Here is a 6,365-nt window from a genome sequence, read left to right on the forward strand (position 1 = left end):
TGTCATCATTTCTAAAGGAATTTTGTAGGAAAGTATTATGAACAACCATTGATTACAGTAGATGAAGGACTGTCTTGCTGAAAATAAAAACACTGCACAAGTAACTTTCTTTTCAGCACTAATAACAGATAGCAACAACAGTTAACATAACTACTCAAATAGAAGCAAACGTAATCAAGTAACTAAAGATTTAATTAAACTTAATTAAATGCTTTGAGTCTTTGGAGACTGCAGTCCTTTGTCATCCAAAGTTTGGCTGTCCTGGGTTATGTCACACCTAGGTGAGACAAGGAGTATCCCTTTGATGGGATAATAAACAAAGAGCAAAGTCAGTTGCCACGGAAACATGTGTGGGGGGGCCAGTTTTGATAGGCTGTTCAGGGAAATACCAATGGCTGGTTCGTGTCCCTTTGTCAGTTTAACAGTCAGGCCCCGCGTTATCAGTTTCGGAATCAAAAAGGTGCCAGTTTTATGGTGGGGCTAGCACTTAGAGAAAGCAATTTTGACCCCTCCCCTTCTTCTCTGGGGAGGAGAAAGGAATTTAGAGTAGCTCCAGATTTATTCAATATAAAATGCACAAATCCAGACCGTTGTTCACTACACTATTGACATACTGTAAAATAACACAGATTTAAAAGGGTGTACACTAATCTGATAGTTTATAATGGATTGTGATCCACACTATTTTTAGAGATCTCTGTCAGCTGCGATTTGAATCTGAGCATACACGACACATACACACAGATACTATCACTCACTGAGCAAAGGGTTCAGGGGTTAACAAGCGCTACTTCCACGGTCATAAATACAAGATGGGAGGGAGGAGGTTAGGGGGATTTATGTAACTACAACATCCAGTCATCTGTGTCTATCTCAAAGAAAAATAATGACTGGCCTCCCACCCAACAAATGGCCACAGCAGATGGACAAAATGAAGTGACATAATTGCTGTAAAAACAGCCCATCACTACACTCTCAAAGGAAACATTTAAGTACAGAGGATACACTGTTGTTGAATGAAACGTATACTACTGTTGTAACCAGTCAAGTGATACCACATTCAGGTTCTGTTGTTCATCCATCCATCATTAACCGCTTATCCTGTGTACAGGATCGCGGGGGGCTGGGGCCAATCCCAGCTTACATTGGGCGAATGGTACACCCTTGGTAAACCCTGGACAGGTCGGCAGTCCATCGCAGAGTTCTGTTGTTACATTGCAGAATTTAGATTTCCTGTAATGGCAATAGTCTAGTGTTTGAGGTTTCTTGTAGTACTTTGTTAAGGCAGAAATACAAAGGTTGTATTGCAATGATGCATTAATGCAGGTATTTTATACGCTGCAGTGAAAATAGCATCTAGAAATTCTGCTGTGGCTTAATGATTACTATCTCTCCCTTTCTGGCTTTGTATTTTAAATCTCACATTGTAAACCCGACTCCCATGCTTCCCTCTCCTTTATCCCAAAATTCACTTTGCTGGTCCCTCTCGACCTTTGCGTCCTTCATCACTCTCGCCTCCTATACATCACATCATCTCCGACAGTGTGTGAATGTGTTTGGATGTGTGTACTTGTGACAGCCCAATGCATCATTTCTCAAATTACTTGACCTCCAAATGCGATAGAACAAGCTTAGACAGAGAAAAGGAAAAAATGCATAATTTGTATAGAATGGCATTAAAGATGGCATGATACTCAGGAGACTCCTGTCATTCTTTTTTCCTCTCTCTTTCACTCTTCCTTTCCTCCTTGCCCTTTCCATGACCCAGAAATAAGAAACAAGAAAACGTGATTATTAAATATATCTTTTCTTTATCCCATGCAGATCTTTTTTTGTGAAATTTGTAACACAGGTAGAAAACATGTTTGACCACACATAAAATTTAGAAAGAAAAAAAAGAGAGATTTAAATACAAAGAGCAGCCACTCCCATCACAACACCCAAGAGAAATCATTTGCTGCAGCCTCAGAGCCCCTGCCCTTTACCTTCAATCCCCCTCATCACAGGAGAGGTCCTCTGAGACTGGGGGAACAGCTGCGTTAAAGCCCCATGATCCAGCCCAAGAGACCCAGCCTGGCTCAGTTTATCCTGGCCGTATATGCATACATTATGTAAAATATCCCAAAGGCCGAGTCCACATCATGCAGGTTACATAAACATGTGCCCTAAGCATTTCTGATATGACAGTGCAGACCGGCATCAATGGCTTCAAGTTGGTTCAAGTTGTGGCTACGTCCATGTGACAAAATTAAAATGTTGACATGAGAGAGACTCCCCCTCCACTGTGATTTCCTTATTCATGCTGGAAAAACATAGTACATACTGTACATATGGAAAATAAAGGCAAATATGTTTGCATCTGTACACACATAAAGGAATACGCATGAGCAGCTAGGAGCAGCCAGGAGTGTGTGCTAGGGCACACAAACCCATCTTCATACACATCAATGCATGCTTGTACGCATGCGCACGTGTGGGCACACACATACATTTAGAACATAATCTACTCAAATATGGCCCACATACAGTGCATACTTGTTAAATTGTACACTGTCTGATGTAATGCAACAGCGCTATCTTCTGTCCTGAAGAAAAACTGCAAGACTGCAGCAAACTGACTCAGTGTGAACAAGTGGTTCGCTCTCTTTCTTTTCTTCTCTCATCTATCTGATGGTAACCTGCATCTGGATCAATAACCTCTTTCATCGGATCCAATGAACATGTCAATAACAGTTGCTTTCATGTATGTGTGCTTGTATGGGTGTGCGTGCAAGCTTTTGGGCTGACTAAAAACCCACCCACATATACACGGAGGCTGTGAGCCTAAGCTTTCTGTTGCTTCATATGGACAATATACCAGGAAAATGCTTCTTTCAGCCCACATCTTCTCTCCCGCTTCTACTTTTCCATTCTGGTTACTACTGCTTTCTCTTTTTCCCTCACCTTGCCCTTTACCTTAATCATCCCTTTCCTAGTGCTTCAGCCACACACACACACACACACACACACACACACAAACACACACATCTTCTAAGTTGAATCCCTTGCTCATTCTCCTATATTTTATTCACTCACACTTTCCTTTTTGCAGCTTTGTTTCTCTTCCCTCGCTCTCCCACGTATCCTCCCACCCCCTTCCCTGTTTCTTGATCTCTGTCTGTCTCCTCGTTTCTCCCCTGGCATCTCCCTCCGCCTCTCGCTGCCTCTGTCTGACGTCATTGCAACCGCAGTGTAAGATCCAGGGCTTGCTTGACAGTGCCCATCATTCTATCAGAAAGGATGAAGACAGCCAGACAGATGAGCACTAGAGGAGGTGGAGTAGGGGGTTAAGAGGTGGCAGAAAGGGACTGAGCCAAACCCACTGTTACTTACTGTGACTTGAAGGGTGGATTCACTATTAGGGCTATTTGGCCCGCAAGCTGTGGGCAAGGTCGGCTTCAGGCTGCAGCATTTTTAATGATGTGACTCACTCTGGCATGGTGCACCAAACTGAGCATGCATGCAAGAGGGATAGAATCAACAGAGGAGCGTCATACTGATGTGTCACAGGGCAGAGGCAGAAGAGATGGGGTTTAGAGAAAGAGAGAGATTGAGGGAAGGGTATGTAAGGTGACATTTTAGAGAAAAGGACATGCTAACTTTTTACTGTATGTGTGTGTGTGTGTGTGTGTGTGTGTGTGTGTGAGAGAGAGCTGTTGTGTAAGTGTAATGGGTAAAAACAGAGTGAGACATGTAGTGATTTGCATTTTAAAGGATTACTGGTTCCTCAGTCAGGAGGCTATGCCACATGTGTTTTCATGTGCATGCATTTATAGACACACAAGCTAATTTTTTAGAGCAAGAAATTAAAATGAAGTCTCTCACTGTGCAAGATGTTCGGCTCCAGCATCAAAGCGGCAGCTCCTGCATGAATAATCTCACAGACTGGAGAATAGCGGATCAGTTCGTTCTAGTGCCCATTTACCCTGACTTCCACTAACCAACGCTCATGTTCATTATTGTGATACAGGGTACTGCCCCCTAAGGCCAATTTGTGCTGAATGACCACATAACACTGCAATTATAATATCTGATCTTCTTTGTGGGTGAGTGGGCTGGTGGGTATGTGGAGGTGGAGGATGGAGCTTGTGGGGGCTGTAATAAAGGGATACATAATATATACTGTATAGGAGATAATGAATATGCCAATGTGAAAAAGCTTGGGCAGTCATTGCACTGGAGACATCTTGTGGAGCAAACACGTAAAAGCATTATATTTAAACATCAGTCATCATTTTGGAGGAAATTCAAGGTTTGCCTCAAAATCATTAAAGGGATGGTCTTCATTGTCTTGACTAAAGATTAACTAATTCCACAACTTAATTCTTCCACTACGGTCATCTATATCCAAAAACATGTTATTTTCATGTTTAATTTAGTAATTTGATATGGTTAGTTTTATTTAGCCTCCATCCATCATCAACCGCTTATCCTGTGTACAGGGTGGAGCCAATCCCAGCTGACATTGGGCGAAAGGCAGGGTACACCCTGGACATGTCGCCAGTCCATTGCAGGGCCACACATTCACATTCACACCTAAGGGCAATTTAGAGACACCAATTAACCTAGCCTGCAAGTCTTTGGATGGGAGGAAGCCGGAGAGAACATGCAAACTCCAGGGCAACCGGGGACATTTGATTCTCATCAAATGTTAAAGGTAGTAAAACAAAACTGATCTATGTGTAGCTTTTTTCCTCTTTTCCACCTCTTGAAAAAGGCATTTAACCCTCTACAGCACAGCGTTGCCCTCAGGCAACAGAAAGTTTTCTTAAGCCCCATATCCAGTACATTAAATGATTTCAACCAATTAGAATGGTCAAAAAACTATCAAAGAACAGTCCAGTAAGGTGTGGGAGTCACTATGAAGCATCATTTGAAGGCAGAACTTCCTTTTGGTCACAGGAGCAGGTGTGTGAGAAGAAGGCAAGATTATTTGGTTTAGAAATCTTATTTAAAATGACATGAACTTTAATTAAAAAAACAATTTGTGTGCATGAAGGTGTAGAGAAGCCTTTTGTCAGGTTTATGACATTCTTTTTTATTTTGCATGTTCAGAAATTCAGTTTTTCTTTTTGTTGCCTCAGGGCAACATTGTGCGATAAGGGCTACCTTTCAAGGAGGTTTTTACTGACCATGTGTTTGGATGTTATCACATATTATCACATGCAGTAGTTCACAATATAGCTATATACTTGTATTTATTTCTTTATCTATCACATTGTACTTATTTTAACACATTTCCACAGAAAAATGATTGTTCTTTTTAACTAAAGAGCAGGATTCGTTTGTTAGGTGCTCTGGTTGTCATTCAAATTCTATACACAGCAGGCAATACACAAAATATGGATCAAATAGTTATTCTTGTATTTTCATTGGCATTGGAAACTTACTGGTATCTGTCAATAAAAATGTATAAAAAGGGAGCATGAAGAAGAAGAACCTACTTTATTGTCACATACACATACATGTTGCGAAATTCACTCTCTTTAAAAAAGTGTCACTTATCTGCCAGGACCTGCTAAGTGGACCTAATTTCTCGTCATCTATTATGCAGTATGTCAACAAAGCAAGGTCTCACACTCAGGTACAAAACAGGTGAGCTGATAGGCCTATTCACCATTTATAGCCTACTGAAGGTAAACGAATGATGTATACAGATGACTCCAATATATTTTTCTTAGAGACGAATCCCCAGAGACCCCCCTCTAGTAGCCTACACAGTAGACTCCTTTCACTTTAGCCATGAAGGGGAAGAGGAGCAAGGGAAAGTGAATATAGGTCACAGAACACTGAGAAGATCTGTGGTGAAAGAGTTGGAACCAGAACCAAGATTCAATAAGAACCGAAATCAATAAGTAGAATCAGAATCAGATTTGGAATCGATAAAAGTAAAATGATACCCAACGCTATTCTTAGCCAGGATGTCCGCTTGGACAGTAGGCTACCTCACACAGTAAGTTTCACAGGGAGTGAAAATGTCACAATGACACTAGGCTACATGATACAAACCCATACCTGTATCAAATCCAATTGATCAATGTGTTTCAAGTGTTGTTTCCTTTTTGCCTAATGATTTCTTGCCATTTTTAAAAAAGATTTATGATTTTATATTGCTGTCTGAGCGTAGTCTTATGATCTATGAATTCATCATTTTCTATGTGATTCTCTGCCATTGTTGCACAACGTTGTGCAACAAAATATTTTGAGGTGGGAAGGTCCAAAAAAAAACCCAAACAGGTTTATCATTAAAATGTCCCAAAATGAACCAAGAAATTATGCGGAATATCTTTTTTTCATGTACCATCAAATAGTGTTCACTAGAGTGT

Source organism: Micropterus dolomieu, linkage group LG02, assembly GCF_021292245.1.
Source record: "Micropterus dolomieu isolate WLL.071019.BEF.003 ecotype Adirondacks linkage group LG02, ASM2129224v1, whole genome shotgun sequence".
NCBI classification, from domain to species: domain Eukaryota; kingdom Metazoa; phylum Chordata; class Actinopteri; order Centrarchiformes; family Centrarchidae; genus Micropterus; species Micropterus dolomieu.